General features: G+C 38.7%; 1 protein-coding gene and 1 pseudogene across 5 annotated transcripts in view; one reads left to right on the top strand and one right to left on the bottom strand.

Annotated features, from left to right (window-relative positions):
* Positions 1-27,904, bottom strand: part of AKT3 (AKT serine/threonine kinase 3) — a 304,967-nt gene that overhangs the window by 10,678 nt on the left and 266,385 nt on the right. The gene's annotated exons all lie outside the window — the stretch shown is intronic.
* Positions 299-25,631, top strand: LOC102736282 (zinc finger CCCH domain-containing protein 15-like; annotated as a pseudogene).

Raw genomic sequence — 27,904 nt, 5'->3', positions numbered from 1 at the left:
GAGCAGCGGTGAGAGAGCGCAGGGTCCCTTGAAACTCAACAGAAACTGGAACGATCTTAAAACAGCTTCCAAAGGTGACGGGGGGCTTGAGCCAGCCTCGGTTCAGAAGCCTTCTGACCTCCTCGCACTGACGGCCGCCCTCCCCGCCGCCTCCTCTCCTCACGCGGCTTCCCTGTCCTTCACAGGCCTTTCAACAGCCCACTCAATGCCCTTACGCACGCGCGCATGCGCACAAAATGTACGTGCGTTCATCTCCTGCCGCCATTACACCTTCTCCTAACAAAACATAAGCTCGGTGATGGCGAGGTCGTCTAAGAACAGTTTTATTGAGGTATGAGTGACCTACAGTAAACCGTACATGTTACGCTTTGACGGGTTTTGCCATACGTACAAAACCATGAAACCGTCACCCCAATCAAGATGTGCCGGTGTCTGTTTCCTCATGAGCCTGTTGTGAGCCGTCCTCCCCCGTGCTTTCTGCCACCATGGCCTTGTTTGTAATTTTCCGGACTTTTATGTAAATGGAACCGCATAGCATGTATCTTTTGTCTGATTTTTGGCACTTAGCACGATTATTTCGACGTCCATCCCTGTCACTTCGAGTGTCACCAGCTCCCGCCCCCCCTTTGCTGGGTGACACTCCACACAGGTGTGCCCGCATCCATCGCTCCATGACCTGTCATTGGACATGGCGTTCCTTCTAGTTTGGGGCTTTTGCAAATAAAGCTGCGAGGACTCCTGGGTGTCCAAGTTTTTGTATAGAGATGAGCGTTCATTTATTTTGGACAAATACCGAAGAGTGGAATGGCTGGGTCACATGCTAGACATCAAGAACCTGCCAGACTGTTTCCCAAGGCAGTCGCTTCATTTTACGTGATTATCCCCCATGTACGAAAGGTCCAGTTGCTCCCCGTTCTTGCCAGCACTGGTTTGGTGGGTTTTTTCAACAGCAGACATTCCAGCGTGTGGTGGTGGTTCACTACGGGCTTAATTGAATTTCCCTAATGAACAATCATCTTTTTCGTGAATTTACTTCTTTGGTGAAGGGTCTGTTCAAATATTTGCCCCGCCCCTTTTTGGTCAATAAGTTTCAAGAGTTCTTTACATAATCTGCATGCAGGTCTTTTAATCAGATTTGTGATTTGTAACTTTTTCCCGTTTGTGACTTTTCCTTTAATTCTCTTAACAGCGCCTTCTGAAGAACACACATTCTTAATTACGCTATCGTCTGGTTTATCAGTTTTTCTTTATGGGTCATGCACTGCCCTCATCTACCGAATCTCTGCATAACCTAACACCACAAAGGTTTTCTCCTGTGTCTTCTTCTAGAAGGCTCTACACTTAGGATCATGTTTTGAGTTAATTTTTGTATATGCTGCAAATTAAAAAAAATATATGGATGTCTAATTGTTTCATCACAATTTGTTGAACTTAACTATCTTTGCACTTCTGTTTTAAGTCACTTAACCATATTATGTGTGGGTCTAGATTTCTAGGTTCTCTGTGGGCAAATAAAAAATGTTATCTGTCCAGGGACGCCTGGGTGACTCAGTCGGTTGTGTCCCACTCGATTTTGGCTCAGGTCATGATCTCAGGGGTCGTGAGATTGAGCCCTGAATCGGGCTCCACACTCAGCAGGGAGTCTGCTTAAGATTCTCTCACTCTGCCTTTGCCCCTCCCCCCATGGACACATGCACTCTCTCTCAAATAAATAAATCTTAAAAAAAAAAATGTTATCTGTCTATAACAACTGTCCTGATTACTGTAACTTAGCAAGTCTTAGTTGGATAGTGTAGGCTCTCCAACTTTGTTTTCTGTCAAAGCTGTTTTGGCTACCCTATGTCCATCCTTGGCATTCCATATGAATTCTATAATCAACCTAACAATTTCTACAAAATAGCCTGCTAAGCTAATCTTGATTAGGATTGTGTTGAATTTATGTATCCATTTTGAGAGAACTATCATCTTAAAAATATTGAGCCTTGGGGCGCCTGGGTGGCTCAGATGGTTAAGCGTCTACCTTCGGCTCAGGTCATGATCCTGGAGTCCCGGGGTCGAGTCCCGCATCGGGCTCCCTGCTCAGCGGGGAGTCCGCTTCTCCTCCCTCTGACCCTCCTCCCTCTCCTGCTCTCTGTCTCTTGTTCTCTCTCTCTCAAATAAATAAATAAAATCTTTAAAAAAAAAAAATATTGAGCCTTCTAAATCATGAACACATTAGACCTCTCCATTGCTTTAGGCTATCTTTAATTTCTCTACAGTATTTTTTAGTTTACAGTATGAACAGCTTTCACATCTTTTGTCAAAAGTATTCCTAAGTACTTCATATTTCTGTTGCTATCATAAGTGATACTCTTATTAGTCTCCATTTTGGATTGCCTGTTGCTACTGTATACATTTAGTTATTTTTGTATTGTGCAATCTTTTATATATTTACTTTGTATCAAGTAACTAATGGGTTAAACTTTCATAGCTTTTTTTGTAGATTCCAGCTGATTTTCTATATAGATAATCATGTTGTCCATGAATAAGACAGATTTACTTCTTTCTTTCCAATCTGAATGCATTTAATTTCTTTTTCTTGCCTTACTGCACTGGCCAGAACCTCCAGTACAATGCTAACAGGGCAAACATCTTCACCTTGTAAAATCACTCAGACTTCCCCCGGTAGGATATTAGTGATAAGTTTTTCCTAGATGTCCTTTATCAGGGTGGGGAAGTTTCTCATTCATAGTTTACTGGGGAGTATTTTTGTTTGTTTGCTTTTTGTTTAAATCAGATGGACGTTGGATTTTCTTGAATGCTTTTTTTTTTTTTTTGCATCCAATGAGATAACCATGTATATTTCTTTCTTAGTTATTATTAATATGGTAAATTATAATGACTTTAAAAAAAATTTTTATTATGTTATGTTAATCACCATACATCATTAGTTTTTGATGTAGTGTTCCATGATTCATTGCGTATAATACCCAGTGCTCCATGCAGAACGTGCCCTCCTTAATACGCATCACCAGGCTAACCCATCCCCCCCCAGAACCCTCAGTTTGTTTTTCAGAGTCCATAGTCTCACATGGTTTGTCTCCCCCTCTGATTTCCCCCTCTTCATTCTTCCCCTCCTGCTATCTTCTTCCTTTTTTTTTTTTTAACATATAATGTATTATTTGTTTCAGAGGTACAGGTCTGTGATTCAACAGTTTTACACAATTCACAGCCCTCACCATAGCACATACCCTCCCCAATGTCTATCACCCAGGCACCCCATCCCTCCCACCCCCCACCACTCCAGCAACCCTCATAATGACTGACTTTTAAATATTAAACCAACTTTGTATTTCTAGAATAAACCCCACTTGATAATGATGTGCTATTCTTGTATTTATTGTTGGATTTGATTTGCTAAAATTATGTAAAGTATTTTTACACATATGTTAATTAAGGAAATTGGTCTATAGTTTTCTTTTCTTATATTATCTTTGCCTGCTTTTGGTATCAGGTTAAGCTAGCCTCACAGAATGAACTGGGAAATATTGCCTTTTTCTTCAGTTCTCTGGAGGAATCTTTGTAGAACTAATACTATTACTCACTTAAAAGTTTGGGAATTCACTGGTGAAGCCATATGGGTTGGGAGTCTTTTTTGTGAGAAGCATTTTAACTACAAATAAAATTTCTTTAACACATACCAAGTTATTCATGATATCTGTTTCTTCATGGTAATTTGCATCTTTCAAAGGATTTGTCCATTTCAGCAAAACTGTTGATTTTATGGACATGAAGATTTTCATGCTATTTCCTAGTATCCATTTCATACTCATAAAATCTGTAGTGATGTCACCCCTCTCATTTGTGGTATTAATAGCTGTCTTCTTGCTTTTCTGTTCACTTTGGTTAGAAATTTACCAATTTTGTTTATCTTCTCAACCACCTTTCATCAATTTTCTCTATTATTTTTTCATTTTTATTTCACTGACTGCTGCCCCAATCTTTATTAATTCCTTTCTTCTGCTTACATTGTTGAGTTTAATTTGTTCTTCTTTTTCTAGTTTCTCAAGATGGAAGATAAGGTCACCAATCTCAGACCTTTCTTCTTTCTGAATATTGCCCTCTGGTACTACTCTCTTGAGGTATTACATTAGCTGTAGCCCACAGCAAAACATGTTTTTCATTTTTAGTCAGTTCAAAATACTTTATACTTTCCCTTTTGGTTTCTTCTTCCACCCATGGATTATTTAAAATTGCACTTAGTTTCCAAGTAATTGAGGATCTTCCATATATCTTTGTTTTGATTTCTAATTTTATTCCTTTTTCATTCAAAGAGACCATGATTTAAGTTATCTGAATCCTTTAAAATCTACAGAGTTGTTTTGCTCAAAATATGGTATATCATGGCAAACGTTCTGTGTGATCTTGAGAAGAAGGAATGTTCTTCTGTTGTCGGGTGGTGGTCTATAAATGTCAATTACATTAAACTGGCTGATGGTATTGCTAGTGTCTTCTCTAACTTTAATGACTTTCCCTCTGCTTCTATCAATTATTTAGAGATAGTATTGACATGTCAAATTATAATGTGCATTTGTCTATTTTTTCTTATGGTCTTATTAGTTTTTGTTTTACGTACTTTAAGATTTGTTATTAGATGTAAAAATAATTAAGATTTGTATGTGTTATGGTTGAGATGAAATGAGTCTACCACTTGCCAGTTGTTTCATACTTGTCTCACCTGAGACCTTGTTTTGCACCAATGCTACAGCCCGGATTCCTGAACTGGTGCTTGCCACTTAGTGGCAAAATAAATGAATCATTATTCAATCTTGGAGCTCAAGGGAGATGTCAGAGAGCATGTAGCCTGCCCTTTTAGAAATGAGGAGACTGAAGCTAAACTTGGTAAAATGACTTGCTGAAGATGATACAAGTAGCAACTAGAGCAGCAAACCCTCCTGTCTCTGGATCCCAAGCTTTCTCTACTGTGGCGCCTGCAAAGACACGGAGTGAAAATGCTTTTGCTTTTGACTGCTTCTCTGGACGTTAGTCAAAGTCAAGCCAAGCGTGCTGGGGGCATATTTCCTCCCCTCAGCTCACACACAGAGGCAGAAGACGACGCAGTAAAGTATGAACATCCACAAAGGGAAGCGAGAACCTAATTTCTGTACATGGGGAAAGGTGTGAGAGAGAACATGCAAAGAACCACCACAGACCCCAACAGAGGCACCACCGCACACATTCTGGGTACGCCCAGCTGCGGGTTTCCTCTGACTCCCAGAGCATATATTCACTTTGAACAACTGAACACATTTCAAATATTTCATTCTTATAGGCTGCATTGTGCCCCCTCCCCGCCAAAACCGTATGTTGGGAGTCCTAACCCCCAGGGACTGTATGGGGAGAGAGAGGGCCTTTTAAGAGGTGGTTACATTAAAACGAGGTGTTAGAGTAGGCCTTAGTCCAACCTGACAGGTGTCCTTGTAAGAAGAGGAAATGCGGACACACAAAGGGACTCCAGAGGCACGCACATAGAGGAAAGACCACGTGAGGAGGAACAGGTAAGGCATCTATCTACAAGCCAAGGAAAGAGGCTTCAGAAGAAACCAACCCTGCCAGTGTCTTGATCTGGAACGTCCAGCTCCCAGAACCGTGGGAAAACAAATTCCTGTTAAGTCACCCAGGCTGTGGTACTCGGTTATGGCAGCCCCAGCAGACTAACACATTAATTTTCTATTTTGCCCCTAAACCAGTATCATCTTAATTTTCCCTCCCCTGCTCTGGACACAGCTCTCAAAACACTCCTGTGTCAACTGACACACTGCAGACTCTCACCGAGGAATGCAGAGGTGGTGGCAGAGGCAGAAACACTCAACTGTAAATCTCAGCTACCTTCAGATGTTAACTCAATGGATGGCATTAACTGCAAACCTGACATATTTTCCCAACAGATGCATTAAACCCCGAACGTATCTCTTTGAAAGCTCACTGGTTTTCAGGAAATGTCGCTCCGGATGATGTAAACAGGAAGACCACAGTGCTGGGCTGAGGGCTGTGCTTCCAGTTTACCAACAAGGCATTATCAGAGCTGCGTGTCCTTGCAGTCTCAAGACCACAGCGTGGCAGCAAGACAGCAGCCCCCAAATCCTTCCACACTGACCCTCTCCCAGATTTTACATGGTATCAATCACTCTGTCATTTGCTATCTTTCTAAAGCACTGGGTTTCTTTCCAGTGTAAGTGAAAGAATAGAGAGAAAACATCCCCCTGAACTTGTTAGAGTAAGTCGTAGTCCTGGTGTGGCTGGAGGGACAGCAGGGGAGTACAGACGCCAAGGTTGCTGAGGGTCAGTCTCCCCCGACCTTCCTCAGCAACAAATCAATTGCTACCTCCCAGTCTCTATGTTCTTTCTTCTGTTTTCAGTGTTGGCGCTCTAGAAATAGACAGCAGGGCTTGAAACTTGCAGGGAAAGCTCATACAGACGGTTTCTATGGAACTGCAGCCGTCACCCTATTTGAATATTATGTTTATGTCCACCACTCTGATATAGATCAAAAAGCCCGGGAACACAGACACTGGCAAAAAAATTGCCAATACTACTGAAGGCTCAGATTTGCCACAGACAATAATCTAATGCTGTAATTCTACCTCTTTAAAACATCAAGAGAGTAACTAAGCTTACATAGGGATTCTGGTTTAATTAATCTCTGTTCTCCTGAAAAACTCTTTTTGTTTTTTGTGGTTTTTTGAGGGAGACAGCATGCAAGTGGGAGGTGGGGTTACGGAGAGAGAGGGAGAGAGAACCTCAAGCAGGCTCATGCCCAGCATGGAGCCTGACATGCGGGGCTCAATCTCATGACCCCGAGACCATGACCTGAGCTGAAATCAAGAGTCAGATGCTCAAATGACTGATCCACCCAGGCACCCCTCCTGAAAAACTGGTTTTATGCTTTGTGTGTTTGTATATGTATATGCACACACACATAAACACACACACACACACACAGGAAAAGTGGGAATATGGAAAGAGGATTTATTTCTAACAAAACTAAATCTATAGCAAACATTGCTTAATTATATTATCTGCTAAGCTTTATAATACCAATTAACATTTTTTTGACAGATTACCAGAAACTCCAATACCTATCCTTCATTTTCACAAAACCACACAATAGTAATTCATGTCCACAATGTTGATTTGATCCTATTAAAAAAAATGCACCAAGGTTCCCAAGGTATATATCACACTAATATACAAATATTATATCCTAAGTTGAGCCCAGCAAAGTGAATATTTTAGCTATAACAAACATTAAATGTTTAATTAATACATCTGTTTTCCCTGCTGGAATTTAGAAGGGCTTTTTAACACACAGTATGCATGGTCTGCACTGCTTTGAAAGTGAGTCTGTGGACAGGTGGTGCTGCTCACAAACATCCATGGGCACATTACATCATTGGAGGACCTCAGGCATACTTGGAGAAGAGTTGCTTATGGAGGTAAAACAACTCTTGTTAGTGAAACAGAGCCCTCTCTGGAAGGCGAGAGACAGTAGTAAAAAGACTTTGCTGCTATACAGGTGAGGATGGGCAAGCCGAGTCCATTACAGACCTCAAGAACTTGCTGGAACAGTCCACTCTTCATCCCCCTCCAGCTGACCACACAGGCAAGGCCTCCCACCAGGAGCATGGCAGCCACTAATCACTGTCTCTGATTAGAAATATTCATGAACATGGGCAAAAGTTAAATGAGTATGTAAACTGGGGAGAAATGGTGTAAGATGAAGAAAACTTGGGACCTATTTCAATAGACAAAAACCAAACCAACCAAACAAAAACCATATAAAATGTGGGTAGGCTCCCAGGCAGTCACATTAAAGTCTATGAAACCTATAATACAGAAAAAGATGGATATTAATAATAAAGCTCCCAACCAAGATTTAGTAATATTTTTACAAAGAAATCCATATCATATTTCCGTGAAGATGACCAAGATCCTATCCCCGTGCCCACCTTCCCACCAAGACAGACACTCTCTCATTATCACACCAGACCAACCCCTACAGAGGACCTAGTGATCCAAGAGCCTCTGGGTTTGGGGATAAGATTTTGTGGGAAGGGAAGAAGGAAAAGTAGAGGACTTAAGAAGCAGAGCAGGAGAATGCGGAGGTTCAATTTGACGGCAGAGAGGCAGAGAGTTTCTGTGAGAGGTGAGGGAGCTACTGGCAGAGAGAATCTGGGTTGGTGGGGAGCCCCTGTGCCCCGGCACTGTGTTAGTTCACGGATCTGCAGAAACTAACCAGAATCAGGTGAAGAATCCCAAAGGCAGGAGCTCAGTTGTGCAGGCCCCCAAAGGAGGGAGAGGAGGAACAAGAGGTTCTAAATGCACAAGTATTTTTCCTAATTTGACTATGCATCCAAGGACCCCTGCAGGTGCACACGGGCCAGCCAGACACAGAATCATAAGATGGGAAGCTAGAACAAGCAGCATTACCTTTAGCCGGGCACCTCAAAGTTCAACAGGGCTTAAGTGATCCAATGTACTCAAGTTCTTATGAAGAACAAAGAAGTGGGTGTTTGAGTACCTCTTCTTTTCAATGCATTTTCAACTGAATTATAAAATATTTGCATTGAAAAGAATCTTGTAGATCTAATCCAATCTCCTCATTTTAAAATGAAAAAACTGAGGCCCCAAATTTTCATACTACTTGAAGTTATCCAAAAGCATAATATAAATAAAATTCCAATTACTTTTTTAAAACAGATTTTTATTTATTTGAGTGAAAGGGAAACAGCACGGAGAGGGGGAGCGGGGTGGGGGTAGAGGGAGAGGCAGGCTCCCCGCTGAGCAGGGAGCTGGATGTGGGGCTCGTGTGGGGCTCCATCCCAGGACCTTGGGATCATGACCTGAGCCGAAGGCAGACACTTAACCAACTGAGCCACCCAGGCGCCCCTAATTCCAATTACTTTTAATTCAACCTGGAGGTCACACAGAAATGCAAATAGTTTGCTTATTTGTGTCTCCTCCACTAAACTGTGAGCAACTTGAGGACAGGGATCTTCCCTTTAGATGCTCAGTGCATTCCTAACCCTTGGTACAAAGTAGATGAGCAGTAAATGGTGAGTAAACACTGTAAAATATTTATATGAGGTCCTTTGGTCTTGCAGTGTTTGAGGCCTACTCAAGACAAAAGGTGATGCAAATTGCACATTTACTAGGAGAGTTGAGTTTGTCAGTAAGAGCTGGGACAAGCAGGGAAGGGAAGAGCCTAGAGTTATCTCCTGGAGGTGCATGGAACTAACCACACATTCACCGCTAATTCACAACACTGAAATAAGCTCTTTCACCTACACAGACTCTTCGGAATGCTGCACAAATGTGAATTTGTGGGATACTTCTTTGCATGAATAAAAAATGTTCCTGTGTCACCAGAAGCAAGGCTGTGTTTGACATGCTATGATGCATAATTAAAAATAAATACTAAGCTTTGCTTCTGTTAATGGCCAAGCAGCTCCTGTTGGATCAACCCTCCTGTAGATAATTATAAACTCTGGAGAAAATCCGAAGGTTCTGGGAAGCAACTAGAAACAGGTATGTACCAGAGGGGAGTTGGACACTATGAAGAAGGAAACAGTACTGGATGAATTCCCCACGTTTGTGGCTCTTAGCTCCAGTCTATACCATGTGGGGTTAAAACTTGGATGAGAAATCTATAGTCTTACATTCTTATAGTCTTACCTGGGGATAAGCACAGCAGCTTAAAGTAGGGAGAGCAGAAGAGGGGGGGGCCCCACATTCTGAATATAGTCTGCCCAAATCTCTGGCCGACTCCTGAACCACGCATGCACAGGGCAGACTCCAAGCTACCTAGGGAAGTCTAAATAAACTGACCTAAAATTTTAACTGATGCTCACTGGGGAGGCACAGAGGTTGCTGTTTGAATTCAGCCATGATAAACTGCCTACAAATACTAAAAAAAAAAAAAAAAAAAAATCAATATTCTTTGTTGTAATCTAATAGAATTCAGAGGCCCTACTGTGTATCAGTCACAATGCCCAGGACATATTCCAGAATGACTCAACATAAAAAGAAACAGGAGAAGATGGACCACACACCACAAAGAGACGGTCAGGGAGACTGATGTGAACAAGCCTGGACTTTGGGATTAGCAGACAAGAATTTTAAAGCAGACTTTATAACTACGCTCAATGATGTGAAGTAAAATATGTTCCTAATGATCAAAGAAATGGAGAAATAGAAACTTTTAAAAAAAGAGAACATAAAATCTAAAATTTTAAGAAAAACACAACATTTGAAATAAGAAATTCACTGTATGGACTTACAGCAGTTTAAAGATTACAGCAGAGTCAGTTAACTGGAAGATTTGTCAATAGAAATTATTGAACTGAAGAGCACAGGCAAAAAATTAGAAAAAATGAACAGAAATTCAAAGACCTGTGGGACGGTGTCGAAAGGTCGAAGGTATGTGGAATTGGAATTACAAAGACAGTAAGACAAAAAATATATTTCCAGAAATAATGGTTAGAATCCTTCTAAAGTTAGTAAGAGATTCAAAAAGCTCAGAGAACTCCAAGTAGGATAAATACAAAGAAAATCTCACCTACACACAGTATAGACTGAAAACCAAAGTCTATCAGTCCGGGTTCAAGCAGAAAAGCAGAAACACTGTGTGTATGTTTGTGTGTGTGAGAGACAGAGAGAGAGAGAGAGAGGGAGAGAGAGAGACTGAGGGAGAAAGAGAGGGAGAGAGGAAGAGGAGGGCAGAAAAGAAGGAAGGAGGGAGGGAGAGGGAAGGGATTAGGTGATCTGAACTCACTCAGCTGAGGGAGATGGCTGTCCGTGCAGTGTGTGTAAGGCTGTCACCCACGGGTAAGGATATGGGGAGCTTGGCGTCCACAGGGCAGGAGGTGGGAGGGGAGAATGCGTGTCAAGCAGAGAGAAGAGCAATGTGAAACCCAGAAGCATGAACAGGAGCCCACGGGACAGACGGAAGCCCATGTCATTTCCTACTGCCCCTGACCTCGATGGAGTGGCTCTGCTGCCCAAGCTGGGGGCCCGTATCATGGAGCCGAACACACTCGCCAGCCGGCAGCGGGGACAGCTACTCAGGCTGGCAGGGGGGCCAGCAGCACACAGGCCTGACCACTGCCTCCGACCCATGAGGTAGCTTGCGAGAATCTCACAGAAGAATTCTGGAAAATGTAGCTTAGCCTAGTCAGAGTGATTTATTCTAAAGCCATCACACAGACGAAAATATCCTGGAAGCAGCCGGTGAAACAGGACACATAATTTACAAGGGAACACATGACTGAGTAAGCACTCACTGAACTATCAGCTTACAATTTTACATTCAGAGAAAATCTCCTTCAAGAATGAAGGCAAAATAAAGACACCATCAGATAAAAGAAAACAAGTTCCTTGCCAGCCGACGTGCACTACACAAAATGAGGGAAGTTCCTGGGGCTGAAGGGGAATGTACCAGAAAGGAACTGAGTCTCCAAGGAGTGAAGAGATGAGAGTGCTCGCTCTGCTTCTTCAGACAGCGGCAACAGTGACCCGGTGACCTTACGAACACCCACCCCCGTGTACATTTGATAGGGCAAACCAGAGCTCAGCAAAACAATTTTTTTTATTTTTAAAGATTTATTTATTTGACAGAGAGAGAGCACAAGCAGATGGAGCGGCAGGCAAAGGGAGCAGCAGGCTCCCCACTGAGCAGGGAGCCCGATGCGGGACTCGATCCCAGAACCCTGGGATCATGACCTGAGCTGAAGGCAGATGTTTCACTGACTGAGCCACCCAAGGGCCCCAAAACAATTCTTTTTTAATTATAAAAAAAAGAATGAAGAGTATTTGAAAGGGTGAACATGGAAAAAAATAATAAATACCAGAAGTTCTAACTTAGCATCTGGACAGAGGTGAAGGCTGATATTCAAATAGGAACACAGAAATTTAAGGAAGGAACCAAATTAAGACAGCAAGGTGTGGAAGATCCCCATGGGCCCTATCCCCTGAGGCATCATTTCATTTAGGCCTCTCTCTGCTCCTCCCACTACGTACTAAAATAAAATTACTCATTTAAACATTTGCCATTTCACTGAAACAAATACCAAACCAGTGGCCAAAGTAAACAATGAAGTACCTAAATTACTCTCTAAAAGCAAGTTTTCTCTTCTTTTCTGAAGGAAACCTCTGGAAAGTAAGTACGAATGTGATAAGTAGAAGGCAGATCAAAATGAGGTAAAATCTTAAGATCAAAATGAGCCAAAGATTCCAAATCAATCTTCCCTAAAAGCCTCTTTCTTGGTCTTCACTGTTTTGTAATATTATTTTTTCCTTACAAAGAATAAAGCTTCAGCAGTCCGCATAAACTTCTGGAATCTTCTGCCTCAGCTGGGCCCCTAAACACTGGCTGGCACTCCTGCCCTGTCCCCAGTGAGAGGACTCTCACTCTAAGAAGGCAGGACTCCTGCCATAAAGCTGGGGCCTTCAGGCAGGAACTACCCCAACTTTCTGGACCAAATATTTACAAAAACATTTGCTTCAGTGGGCATTCCCATTTCTTTCCCATCAATGACAATACAACGGTGCCCCACCTCGTCCTCTTCTAAAGACTAATCCCTTTGGCTAGCCTTCACAGATCTTGCTTTTTCCTTATGTCTTACTTTTCCCTGTATTTATCATCATCTCACATCTTACAATCTCTATATCATACATCTTACTATCTGTATATAAACTTACTTTTGGGCTATGTATCTCCACTTCCAGAGCCCTGACTGGATTTTTCCCCAGGTACACGAGCAACATGAAAGCAAACACACATCTAATCCATTCTGTGGGCTGTTTCCCATTTTGCTCTTACTCCCTCCTTCCATTTTCTCGAGGAGACTACGCTTGGTGCTTCCATTTCTTTCCCCTCCCACTTCACTTACAAAATTTAAAAAGAACTATTTTGAGCATAAAGAGTGGAAAATAATATAAATGACAACCAGATCTACCTAACAGATGTTAACATTTTGTCATATGTACTTTGAAATTTTTTTTTTTTAAGATATAAAACATGGAGATGCAGCTAATACCTATTGCTTTCCCCTCACTAATATTCACCCATTTTTAATCCCCCAAATTACAATTGAATATGATTCAAGCAAATATTGTAGTGCTGTGCTCTGTATCATTTGCATGCAAGTGCTTATACTTTTTGCCCATAGATAGGCCATCACAGACATAATTTTCATTAGTTCATTTTCAGTTTTTGTAATAATGGTATCATTCCCTAAGTATCTTATGTAACTTGATTTTTTATGTTCATGTACTTTTGAGATTTACCAATAAATACTTATAAATAAATTTACCAATTGATATTTACAAATCCATATTCATTTTTTATTCAGTATAGTAGTCCACTGTAAGAATAAGACAAAATGTAATTACTACATATTCCATCATCAAAGATCTGTTAAGGTTTTTTTTCCTTTAAAAATCACACACCACTTACTTCTTTTTCTTATCTTATTTTTATTACCTTATCTTACTAGCACCTGGGTGGCTCAGTTGGTTAAGTGTCTGACTTGGTTTCGGCTCAGGGTTGTGGGATTGAGCCCCGCGTCGGGACACCTGCTCAGTTGGGAATCTGCTAGAGATTCTCCCTCTCCTTCTGCCCCTTCTCTCTCTCTCTCTCTCTCTCAAATAAAGTAAATAAAATCTTTAAAAAACAATTTCAAAAAACCGCCACAAACGTGATATTGATAGATATCATTTTCCTTACATTTAAAGAAAATATTTGTAATATCCAACCATTAAGTATAATGTTTGTAGAAAAAATTTTGATAAAAACTTATTTAAAGAAGGTTTGTTTTACTTCGAGGTTACTAAATGTGTTTTAAATATATCTTTAAAAATCACGAATGGGGGGCGCCTGGGTGGCTCAGTCATTAAGCGTCTGCCTCCGGCTCAGGTCATGATCCCAGGGTCCTGGGTTCAAGCTCTGCATTGGGCTCCCTGCTCAGTGGGAAGCCTGCTTCTCCCTCTCCCACTCCCCCTGCTTGTGTTCCCTCTCTCACTATCTCTCTCTGTCAAATAAATAAATAAAATCTTTAAAAAAAAAATCACGAATGGTTTCTACTTTCATTTTCATGAAAAGATTTTCATTTTTCTTCCTCTTTTTTTTATTCTCTATAAAGACTGAGATGGTCATGTGGATTTCTTCCTTAATCTCTAATGTGATGAATGACATTAAATTTTTCTAATCTAATATTTCTAGAACAAATCTAACATGGATATGAGAACATAAATAGTTATGCATTGTTAGAAATAACTGCTCAATATTTTACTTAGAATATTTAAATCTCTGTTCACAAATGGCCTATAATTTTTTTCTTGTAAGAGTCTTATCAAGGTTACCAAAGGTTATAAAATAAGTTTGAGAAGTATATAACCCTCTTTCTTTCTTAGGAGCAGCTTGTATAAAATCTTTCTAATGACAGGGATTATCTTCTCTTTGGATGTTTGATGGAGATTACCTGAAAAACTCATCTAGACTTGTACTGGTGTTTTTGTATTGGGGTGAAAACACTGGAACTGGAGAGGTGACAGATTTTATACTAATTTAACAATGAAATGTTTTCACATTTTTCTTGAGTCAGCTGATAATTTATAGTTTGCTTAAAATTATCCATTACCTCTCTTTTTTAATAAACAGTATAAAAATTATTCATGGTAGTTGCATTACATTTTCATTTCTATATTCTGTATCTCATTTTAATTCCTAATATTTTTCTTGATTAATTTTGAGATTTGTCTACTTCACTGGTCTCTTTCTTATATAACTGCATTTTCTTGATCCTTTCAAACGTTTGCTTTCTATTTCATTCATTTGTACTTTTACATTTACTTGGTGCTTCTACTCTCTCTCACCGTAATTATTCTGTTGTTGAATTTCCTCCCCTAATTTGATTTGGAAGCTTGGCTAATTTTGGATCTTTCTATTTTGTTTGCCCACCCCCACCCCCGTGCAAGTATTTAGGAACTGCCTTGACTGCATCTCACAAATTTCACTGCCATTCAACTCCAATATTTTCCGATTTCCAATGCAGCTACTTTGTAATCCATGATTTATATTCAAGTTTATCTTAAAGATGTCAAACATTTGTGGTTTAGAGAAGTCTTTCTTTGTTGATTACTCCTAGTTTTATTGCAATTTTATTGATCACAGAAAATGGTCTGAGTTATATGGCTCCTTTGTTTTCTATTGAGGTTTGACTTGATGCCTTAGAAGACATGCATGTTCTAAGCTACAGACCAATATCCCCATGAGCACTGGTGCAAAAATCCTTAACAAAATATAAGCAAGATGAATCTGGGAGCATATTACACAGGTTGCACACATGACCGTGTTCATAAGGATTGCACGGACTCTGTAACACCGTGATGGGGACTGTTGTCTTAATAGTAAGTCACCAAGCCACAAACACAGGGTGTCTCTCCCTTTACTCATGTCTTCTTTCATCTATTTCAGCAATGTTGTATACTTGGCAGCATGTAACTTGCACCCCTGTGATTCTACTTATTCCTAAGTATTTTATTCTTTTTGATGCTACTGTAAATGGAATTGTTTTCTTAATTTGCTTTCCAGATTGTTCATAGCTTAATATATACAAATATAAAGTATTTTTTGTGTTGATTTCATATCCTGCAACTGTGCTGAATATGTTTATTAGCTTTAGAGGTTATGTGTGTGTTTTTGTGTGTACTCCTTGGGGTTTTCTACATCTGTGAAGAGAGGTAGTTTTACTACTTCCTTCCAATTTGATTGCTTTTTATGTTCTGTTCTAATTGCTCTGACTACAACTTCCAGTATTAATGTTGAACAGAAGTGTCACAAGTAGACGTCCTTGTTCTCTTTCTCATCTCAGGTGAAAAGCTTTCAGTCCTCCAATACCAAGTGTGATGTCAGCTGTGGGTTTATCTATGGCCTTTATCATGTTGAGCAAGTTTCCTTCTATTCCTAGTTTTCTGAGTTTTTTTGTTTGTTTTTATAAATCAGCAAAGGGTGTGGAATTTTGTCAAATGCTTTTTCTGCATCAATTGAGATGATCATGTGGGTTCCTTTTCTTTATCAATGTGGGGTATTTCATTGATTAATTTTAGTCTGTTGAACTGTCTGCGTTCCTGGGATAAAACTCACTTGATCATGGTATACAATCCTTTTAATATGCTACTAATTGGTCTGCTAAGAGCTTATTGAGGAATTTTGTATCTATGTTAGTTAGAGATGTTGGTCTGTAGTCTTCTTTTCTTGTAATGTCTTACTGTGTGGCTTTGGAATTGGGGTAATGCTGGCCTCATAGAAAGAGTTAAAAAGTATTTACTCCCTTGATTTCTTGCAAGAGTTTGGGAAGAAGTGGTGGTATTTCTTCTCTAAATATTTGACAGAATTCTCCAGTAAAGCCATCTGGGACTTTTTTGATTACTGATTTAATTGCCTAATTTATTAGTTACAGCTTTACTCAGATTTCCAATTTCTTCTTGAGCCATTTTGGTAGTTCGTACGTTTTTAGGAATTTTTCCATTTCATATAGGTTATCCACTTTTACATGTACATCTGTTCAGAGTATTCTTTTTTTTTTTTAAAGATTTTATTTATTTATTTGAGACAGAGAGAATGAGAGAGACAGAGAGCACACGAGAGGGGGGAGGGTGAGAGGGAGAAGCAGGCTCCCTGCCGAGCAGGGAGCCCGATGCGGGACTCGATCCCGGGACTCCAGGATCATGACCTGAGCCGAAGGCAATCACTTAACCAACTGAGCCACCCAGGCGCCCCAGAGTATTCTTTTATAATCCTTTTTTATTTCTATAAAGTCACTAGTAATGTCCCTATTTCATTTGTGATTTTAGTATTTGATATTTTCCTTAGTGACTCTTACTGAAAGTTTGTTAATTTTGTAGATATTTGCAAACAATCAACTTTTTTTTTATTCTCTCTATTGTTTTTCTATTCTTTTTCATTCATCTCTAATCTTTATGCCAAAAATTGGCTAACCTAGATGAAATGATGAGGAGGTAAATTCATTAAGAAGAGGGGGCGCCTGGGTGGCTCAGTCGTTAAGCGTCTGCCTTCGGCTCAGGTTGTGATCCCAGGGTCCTGGGATCAAGCCCCACATCGGGCTCCCTGCTCCGCAGGAAGCCTGCTTCTCTGTCTCCTGCTCCCCCTGCTTGTGTTCCCTCTCTCCTGTGTCTGTCTCTGTCAAATAAATAAATAAAATATTTAAAAAAAAAATTCATTAAGAAGATATAACAATCTTAAATTTGGGAGAACCTACAAGCAGAACTTTAAAATAAAGCAAAGGTGACAGAACTAAAAGAGAAATAGTCAAAGCCACAATTACCATTGAGGATTTTCTTCTTTCTTTCTTAATAACTGATAAAAAGTGAGCCCTTAAACATTCAGTAAGGATGTAGTAGACTTAACACTATTCATTCACCTGATTTAATTGACATTTACAGAACACTGTATATAACAAGAGAATACATATTCTTTGCAAATGCACATGAAACATTCATCAATATAACCCATATTTCATAAAACAAATCTCAAAAAATTTAGAAGATTAAAATATAAAAAGTATGTTCTTAAGAACAACAGAATTAAACTAGAGATTAAAACAGAAAGATAGCTGAAAAATCTCCAAATATTATCAAACAATACACTTCAATAACCCATGTGGTCAAAGAAGAAATCATAAGGGAAATTAGAAAGCATTTTGAAATAAATAGTAAGTCACAATATGACATGACAAAACTTATAGGCTGTGCTCAGAGCTAGAGTTGCTTAGAAGTAAATATATAGCACTACAAGGCCATGTTAGAAAAGAACAAAAGATTCAAATCTAAGTTTTCAACTTAATAAACCAGAAAAAGAAGAACTAATTTAAAAAGCAAGCTAAAAGAAATAGAAAAAAAAATCAAGACAATAAATGATCAACTGAATGTCAACTAATTCAAGTTGAATAAAATTTTTAAATTCCTAAAAACATATACAAGCTACCAAATTTCAGTCAAAAGAAAGATAACTAGAAGTGTCCTATATCCATTAGAGATAGAATTTCTTTAGTCTGGGTTCAGATGGATTTACAGGACATTCTATCAAATATTTAAAGGAGAAACATACCAATTCTATGCAAAAACTTTCATAAAAGAGAAGGAAATACCACTCATTTTTGGTGTCTAGCTAACCTAGATGAAATGATGAGGAGGTAAATTCATTAAGAAGATATAACAATCTTAAATTTGGGAGAACCTACAAGCAGAACTTTAAAATAAAGCAAAGGTGATAGAACTAAAAGAGAAATAGTCAAAGCCACAATTACCATTGAGGATTTTCTTCTCTCTTTCTTAGTAACTGATAAAAAGTGAGCTAAAAGTGATTCTAAAACCAGATGGCTAATATGTTAAAGTAGAGCCTACTATTTCTTATTATATGCAAAATTCTTGACAAAATACTAACAAAAGAAATTAAGCAGTAAATAAAAAATATATACCATGAATGGGGTTAATTTGAGGTATGCAGCATAGACATAATCTTAAAAAATCAATGTGATTTACCATATTAACAAACTAAAACAGAAATACCATGACTGTGTCAGTGAATGCAGAAATTCTGACAAAATCCAGCATCTGTTCGTAATAAAAATGTTCAGAAAACAGGAATAGTGGAAAATTTTGTCAATCTAAGAGATGGTGTGCATAAAAAAACCTACAGTTTACTATCATAGTAACTGGGGGATATGTGAATGCTATAATAATTAAATGTCTGTTCTCACCATTTCTATATGACATTGTTCTGGCAATCCTAATCAAGTGCAATAATGTAAGAAAAATAAATAAAAGGCATACAAATTGAAATATCTCCTAAAAAAATGGTATTAGCATTAGCAAGTAAGTTTAGCCTAATAAACACATAAAATCTCTACTAAAAATCTATTTACCTCCATTTCTTCAGTTTCTTTTACCCAGTACATAATGTCTGACTTTCAACAGAAAATTACAAGGCATACTAAAAGATAAAAAACATAGTTTCACAATAAAGAGCAAGTACCAGAACCAGCCTCAGATATGGCAGAGATTATCAGACCAGAAATTTAATTCATCTATGAAAATATAGTAAGGGGTTTTTAATGGAAAAACTGCACTACATGCAAAAACATATGGGTAGTATAAGTAAAGAAAAGAATTCTGTAAGAAAGAATAAAAAGGAAATGCTAGAAATGAAAAAACACCATCACAGAAATTAAGAATGCCTTTGATGAGCTCATTAATAATCAGGGCATGGCCAAGGAAAGAATCAGTAAGCTTGAAGAAATGTTAATAGGAACTGCCAGAACTGAGATGGAAAGAGAAATAAGAATTATGAAACAATGATAAAAGGTATATGTAATAGGAATATAAGAAAGAAGATAGAGAAAGCAGAAGAAATATCTGAAGCAATAATGACCGAGCCATTTTCCAAAATTAGTGCTAGCCACCAAAACAGCATCTCCTAATTTCAGAGAATATGACTCAACATAGGGTCCAAAATCTACACCTAGCCATATCATATTCAAATTGCAGAAAATCAAAGACAAGGATAAAATTTTAAGAAGCCACACACACACACATACACACACATACATCAAAAACCTTATCTATACATGTTCAAAGACAAGAATTACATTGGATTTCTCTTTGGTAATCATGCAAGTAAGAAAAAAAAATGGACTAAAATACTTATGTTGAAAGACAAACCAATGACCTAGAATTCTGTATCCAGCCATATTATCTTTCAAAAATAAGGAATAATAAAGACTTTCCTAGACAAACAAAAATTGAGGCAATCTGTCACCAGTAAGCCCACCTTGCAAAAAGTGTAAAAAAAAAAAAAGTTCAGGGGCGCCTGGTGGCTCAGTTAGTTAAGCACCTGACTTCAGCTCAGGTCATGATCTCAGGGTCCTGGGACAGAGCCATGCATCCACTCCGTGTTCAGCAGGGAGTCAGCCTGTCCCTCTCCCACTGCCCCTCCCCCTGCTCATGCTCTCCCAGTCTCTCTCTCAAATAAATACAATCTTTAAAAAAAAAGTTCATCAGAAAATGATAGAAACTTAGTTCTAAAAGAAAGAAAGGAGGAACGCTAGAAAAGGAACCAAACAAAGGTAAAATAAAATCTTTTCTCATCCCTTAACTGATCTAAGATGAAAGTTTGTTCAAAATAATAATGCAACAATATGTACAATAATTATAGCTTCTGGATGAGTGATATTAGTGAGCAATGTTACTTGGGACAGGAAGGAGGAATCAGGAATACTGCTTTAAAGTACTTGTACCATCTGTGAAATGGTGGAGTACTATTTGAAAAAGGATTTGAATTAGTTGTAAATATATACTGCAAACTTAAAGGAAAGCACCAAGACAGTTTAAAAAGAAGTATAAATGATATGCTAAGAGAGGAGGAAAAAATGCAGCCTTAGAAAATGCTTAGTTAAAACCAGGGATGTCAGAAAAAGAGTGGAACGCACAAAAAAATACAAAGAACAGGACAATGAATAGAAAGCAGTAACAGATATGGCAGATATTACTCCAACTATGGCAATAATCACTTTAAATTTCAATGGCCTAAAAACACCAACGAAAAGACAATGACTACCAGAGTGTGTAAAAAAACAAGAACCAACCACGAATTATTTAGCAGAAATCCACTTTAAATGTAAAGACACCGAGAGATTAAAAGTAAGGGGATGGAGGAAGACATACCATGCTAACACTTAGCAAAAGAAAGCTGGAGTAGTTATACTAATTTCAAACAGAGCAGATTTCAGAGTAAGGAAAATTATCACAGATAAAGAGGGACATTGCATAATGATAAGATGGCAAAATCTCCAATAAGATATAAGAATCATTAATGTGTATGCATCCTAACAACAGGGTATCAAAATACAATAGACAAAAACTGATAGAGCTGCAAGGAGAAGCAGATTAACTTCCTATTCCACTTGGAGACTCAACATCCCTCTATCAGTAACTGATACATCCGGTATCAGAAAATTAGTAAGGACATCATTGAACTGAAAAGCACCATCAGTCAATTGGATCCAATTGACATTTACAGACTACTTCATCCCAAAACAGCAGAATACACATTCTTCTCAAGCTCACGGGCCATTCACCAAGGCAGACCACATTCTATGCCTTAAAACACACCTTAACAAATTTAAAAGAACAGACATTCAAGGGAATGCTCTCAAACCACAGTGGAACTAAACTGGAAATCAGTAAGAGAAAGACAGCTCAAAAACCCCAAATACTTAGTTTAAATAATAACACATCTAAATAACACAAGTCAAAAAGGAAGTCTCAGGAAAAAATTTTAAATATTTTGGACTAAATGAAAATGAAAATACAACTTATCCAAGATTTGTGGGATGCAGTGAAAACAGAACTTAAAGGAAAATTTATTGCACTGAATACATTCATTAGAAAGGAAAGATCTGAAGTTATAATCTAAGCTTCCAGCTTAGAAAACTAGAAATAGAAGAGCAAATAAAATCTGTGATAAGGGAAAGAAATAAAAATCAGAGCAGAAATCAATGAAACTGAAAACAAAATTGATGAAGAAAATCAACAAAACCACAAGCTGCCTCTTGCCAGTAAACCTCTGCCACACTGAGCAAGAAATTGTATTTCTAAGAAGTCCCCTGGCATTTCTGATAGCGTTTTGTGCTTGTGGATGCTGCTATTTGGTGCATGTTGTTCATTATGCCAAAAATGACCTTTCACATTTCATATTTATGTACTGAAATCAACTTAGCCCAAAATTATTGTTGTTATTGTTGTCTGTTTACTTTTTATAACATTTGACTGCTAAATCTCTGTTCATCCTCTTATTTTTTCCACTTTTCTGTGTAATTTTGTTTCAGGTGAGATTCTTATAAGGAACATCTAGTTGTATTCTGTTCTTAACCCAATTTGAGGGATTTTAAAACCCCGGCCATTTGCATTCCATGCCATAACTAACATCTGGACAGCTGTCTTCTTTTATATCCTCAGTACAATGCCTCATGATCAATGGAAGACAGTAATTTTAATGTGAAACCGTAAGAGTGTTTGGTAGATATTTGGAGCTCACCTTTCTTTGATCCAAAATTTAAAAATGGGCCATCTTTTGAGCAGGGAAGGAGCATATCAATGTGAAACTCCTAGAGGCATATTGTAGCCAACGATCTGTCTTCTCTGTTAGTGCCCATGTTATACTTGACCTTGCTTCACTGACGAACATCACAGCGATCACTAACATCTGCATAATTGCCACAGTCACCAAACTCATCAAGATGAATTTTTCAGGCAGAAAATAGAGTCAGATTCAGTCAGAAAAGTGTCCCTGTAACTTTTGCATGATTCTTCACAAGGGACTCTGATACACCTTATAAAAATGTGTCCTCAAACCAACTTCCATTCCTGACTGTGGGTATTTTCCAACACTCAGGCCTGGCTCTCAGTGTCCTCACACCCCCCTCTGTCCCGGATATATTTTTTTTTTGACAGAGAGAGAGAGCACAAGCAGGCAGAGCGGTAGGCAGAGGGAGAGGGAGAAGCAGACTCCCTGCTGAGCAGGGAGCCCGACACGGGGTTCTATCCCAGGACCCTGGGATCATGACCTGAGCCGAAGGCAGACACTTAACCGACTGAGCCACCCAGGCACCCTGTCCCGACTCTCTTTTTCTTTCTCATTGATTTTCTCATCCTTCCCCTGCTCACAGAGGAAATCCACTCCCACAACCCTCACTTAACCGAGTTCCCAGATAGCCATAACCATTTCTGTTCTCACTTCTAGTGCTAGTCCTGTATTTCTAGGGCATGGATAACTGCATTTGGAATTAAATATTACCATCACCACACAGTCTCTCCATGAGGTTCTCTTCCGAGCTCTCCTACCTAAAAGTTTATACTAACAAAAGCTGAAAGGGTCCAATCGTGTTATGTCAGTTCCCTACTTGAGGAGCTATCATTCTGGTAAGGAGGTACATCAAGCAAACAGGAACTAACCTTGCAGGAAACTACACCAAATCAACAGGCGCCCTGTTCCATTTTTTGCATCCAGTTTCAATCCACCCTGAACTGTGGGTCCTTCCCAGTCAGCAGATCTTCATTAATTTATCCCTATTTGATTTATTCTCACATTGGCCTCCGCTTCTGAAATGTCATATTCTCATCATTTCCTTATCTTATGTTTCCTTCAAGCCCATTCTTTTTCCGTGAATCTTTCCAAGCCCAGGAGTCATGTCTGAGAAGTGGAGCTAAGTAAACAAACCTTAGTATAAAGGCTGAAGAGAAGCAACAAACCAAAAAACCAGATACCAGATGGAAGCAAGGATCTACATAAAGGAATGGAGAATGCTAAAAGTGTAAATACATAATTTTAGTCACATTAAAATATAACTGCCAAGAGCAAAATATAGTTCTCACGTGCTAGGACGTTGATACCATGTGAAAGTAAAATGACAGCATAAAGAATGGAAGAGGAAACAAATGGGCTGTGAATGTGGCATGGATCTAATATTAATTAAAGGCAATCTGTGAGAAGTTAAACATATATATGGCAAACTCTAGAAACAACCTCAAAACAATAAAAAAAAAGATGTATAGCTAATAAAACAAGAGACAAGATAAAACAGAATATAAAATATTCAATAAATCCCAAAGCAGGTAGACGAAGTTAAAGAAAGTAACAGATAAGGGGCGCCTGGGTGGCTCAGATGGTTAAGCGTCTGCCTTCGGCTCAGGTCATGATCCCAGGGTTCTGGGATTGAGTCCCGCATCGGGCTCCCTGCTAGGCGGGGAGCCTGCTTCTGCCTCTGCGTCTCTCTCTCTCTCTGACTTTCATGAATAAATAAATAAAACATTTAAAAAAAGAAAGTAACAGATAAAAAAAATTGAGCCAAAACAAATCCCAAGAAAGTAGATTTAAGCCCAACTATATCAATACTTGCATGAAATGAAAATGGGCTTCGGAGTCCATTTAAAAATCATGTATTATCTAATGAATAAGAAATAAGGAGGCACAGTACGGTGGCTAGGGCAGCCCATGGCTTCCTCCTCCTGCTCGTGCCGTGGGGCCAGATCCCCTGACAGTGTCCAGCTGGGCTTAAGTCTGCCCAGTGCCACCTGTCTCTACAACACCCTCCAAGAAACCAGAGTCAGGGTGTGGGCAGCAAAAAGATGGAGCAGAAAAAGAAAGAGAAAATTATTGAACATAAATTATTTTTTTAAGAGAAAGTGTGCAAGCAGTGGGGGAGGGGCAGAGAGAGGGATCAAGAATCTCAAGCAGACTCCATGCTCAGCGTGGAGCCCAATGTGGGGCTCAATCTCATGACCCTGAGATCATGACCTGAGTCGAAATCAAGAGTCCGACACTTAACCAAATGAGCCCCTAAAATTTTTGATCTAAAGAATAATAAAGGGGCAAAACAACATAAGTTTATCAAAGCTGTCAGTCATCAAGTTCAATTTAGTCAACAAAATCCGTATCATGTAGCATAAAGTGAAGCTGAAAAGAAATTGAAAAAAGATGACAAGAAGAAAGAACTGCAAGAACTAAATGACCTATTCAAACCTGTACTTGTTGCTCAAAAAGTAAGTAAAGGTGCAGACCTGAATCCATGGTATGTGTGCTCTTCAAGAACGGGCAGTGAACTAGGGGAGGTAATTGTAAGTTGTCTCATGACTTGACTCTGGAGAGAAAATGTGATGCAAGAGGTAAAGAACTTGAAAAAGATACTGTGGATAATTGAGATGAGAGAAAACTGGAAACATTGAACAAAAAGCATGGCGAGGTCGAAAAGAGAAAAAAACCCCTCAAACAGTGTGCAAAGATTTTCTTAAAGCTTTTGAAAACAACAAATATGGCTGGCTTTGGGTATGCCCTGGAGGGGATGATACTTGTATGCATCATTGTGCATTTCCTCCTGGATTTGTGTTGAAGAAAGATATAAAGAAGGAAGAGAAAGAAAACGAAATTTCATAAGATCTAATTGCAAGACAACGTTCTGCCCTAGGTTCAAATGATACCAAAATCACCCTAGAATCTTTGTGTGCATGAGAGGAAAGGAAAAGACAAGAAAACACTGAATGAACTTGAGCAAGATAAGGAAGGAAGGAAAGCAGACTTCAAAGCAGGGAAAGCACTGGTGATCAGTGGTCATGAGGTGCTGGAATTTCGTCCTATTCTGGTTGATGAGCATGAGGAAGCAGACGGTACCTGTGACACCCAGGCAACAGGTGAAAAGGGGATGATTCAGTGCACACAAAGGAAGTAGATTTAAGCCCGTACATCCCAAGAGATGTGGATGAGAGAAGCGGTACTGTAGCCAGTCCTGAAAACTTCAGCACACATATTTCAGAAAACAATGAAGCGAAGCTTCCAGAGGTAGGGGGGTGAAGTGGTGAAGGAAGTGATCTGGAAACAGCACAATGAAGGGAAGGGACAGGAAAATGGAGCCAGGGGTGCTGTTCCCATTGATGAAAATCTCTGTACTGTTGAAGATTCAGATAAACTAGAAGAGTTAAACACAGTGGAGTCAGAAGAACGACACGAAACATGTCAATGAAAACAGTAAGCCAGTTCAGCAGGAGTTGAAATTGACTACATTTTTCCCACAAGAATTCTTCAACAGCGTGTTTCTTCCCCATGCTTGTTCCGAAAGGCTTAACCTCCCTCCAAAAAGGAGCACTTTCCCTAAGTCTTGTCTCCTGACTTTGTCTACATCTCATAGTAAGTTCAGAGTAGTTGACGGTAAATTGAAAATACAACGGTCATCACATAAAATGACTGACTGTTTGTTGTAACTGTCCACTCACATAGGAAGTACAACTGCTTTTCCAGTTTTTGATTTTGATTGGGCATGTGTGATTACGAGGACAATATAAATTTAAAACACCCTTAATTTATGCTGTTTTTAAGGAGTGATTTCACTTCCTTAGAATTTTTATGTTTAACACATGTCTAAAATATGAACACTATACTTCATAAAGGAAACTGCATATGCCATTCAGTATTGTTTACCTTTGGGCAATGAGATGGACGTTTAAAATGGAACTTCTCTAATCTGACAAGATCAGCTGGAATGCTCTGTTTTAAACTTTTCCCTCTTCTTTTTTTGCCATGAAGTTGTAAATAAAGACTGTTATACACATGAAAATACACACACACACACACACACACACATGAATCAACTACATGATGCCTAAAAGAAAACCCACTTAAATGTAATGACACAGGTTAAAAGTAACACAATGGAAATGATAAATACAATTAAAAAAAAAAAAAGCTGGAGGACTTATATTAATACCAGACAAAGCAGATTTTAAAACAAAGATTTACTGCTATGGGTAGAGAGGAACACTTCATGATGATAAATGGGTAAATTCACCAAGAAGCTATCACAAACCTAAATGTGTATACAACTAACAATGAAGCTTCAAAATACATGAAACAAGACAAAAAAAGAGAAACAAATCCACAATTATGGCTCTAGATTTCAACAATCTTTTCCTACTTGACAAAACAAGTAGGCAGAAAATGAGTAAGAACACAGGAAAGATAAGCACCACCAACCATCTTCATGAATGGCTACTGATAGAACACTCTGTGCAATAAAAGCAGAATATACACTCTTTTCAAGTGTACATAGAACATACACCAAAAGAAACCATTTTCTGGGCCATAAAACAAGTCTCAATAAATTTAAAAGGATTAATATCATATAAAGTATATTTTCCAAACACAAGAGAGTTTAGTTGGGAATCAGTAACAGAAAAATCTGAAAAATCCATATATTTGGAAATCAAGCAACACATTTCTAAATAATCTCTGAGTTAAGAAGGAATCACAAGAGGAATTTAAACTATTTTGAAATGAAAACACAACAAATCAAAACTTGCAAAACAAAGCTAACAGTCCTTCTATGGAAACTCATAGCATTCACTAAGCGCTATGCTATAAAAAGAGAACGATCCCCCAACAATAATCTTAGCTTCCCTCCAAAGAAAATAGGGAAAGAAGAGCAAAGTAAATTCAAAAGAAGCAGAATAAAGAAATAACAAGGTGCAGAATTAATTAACCAATGAATAATGAGCAGAAATACAATATAGAAAATCAATGAAACCAAAGCTGGTTCTTTGAAAAAATTCAATAGCATTAATGGGCCTCTCACTGGATTGATCAAGAAAAAGAAGAGAGAACAAACAAATTACCAATATCAGGATTAAAAAAGAGATAATCATTACATACGTTACGACACTGTTAAGACAATAAGGGAATATTACAAATATCTTTAAGCCGATAAATTAGAAAGCTTAGAAGACAAAAGATCCCAGAACATTCAAGAAGCAACAGAGAAGCAGAACAGCCCCACAACCATGAAAGAAAATGAGCTCAGAGCTAAAAACCTCCCAACAAATACAAAACCCCAGGCCCAAGTAGCTTCACTGGTAAATTCTAGCAAAGATTTTAGGAACAGATAATACAAATTCTACATGAACAATCCCATACAATTGAAGAAGAGGAAATACTTGTCTCTTCATTTTAAAAAATCAAACATATTTCTGAAATGAAAATCATACAAAAACATTTTAGGAAAAGAAGATGACACCCCAGTACCACTCGTGATTTAAGGATGCAAAAATCTTTTAAAAATCCGTTGTATCAAATCTAGCAATACATAATAAGGACATCAGGAATAGATGGGTTTTCCCCCAGGAATGTAAGGTTCATTGAACATTAGAAAGCCAATCAGTGTAATTCACCATCTTAATAGAATATAAAGGAGAAAAACCACAGGGTCATTACAACAAACGCAGAAAAACTTTTAATGAAATTCAA

The sequence above is a fragment of the Leptonychotes weddellii genome, chromosome 6 (genome assembly GCF_054177405.1).
Source record: "Leptonychotes weddellii isolate Sample4059 chromosome 6, ASM5417740v2, whole genome shotgun sequence".
Classification (NCBI taxonomy): domain Eukaryota; kingdom Metazoa; phylum Chordata; class Mammalia; order Carnivora; family Phocidae; genus Leptonychotes; species Leptonychotes weddellii.
The sequence above is the reverse complement of the archived record's forward strand: the minus strand, read 5'-3'. Positions and strand labels throughout refer to the sequence as shown.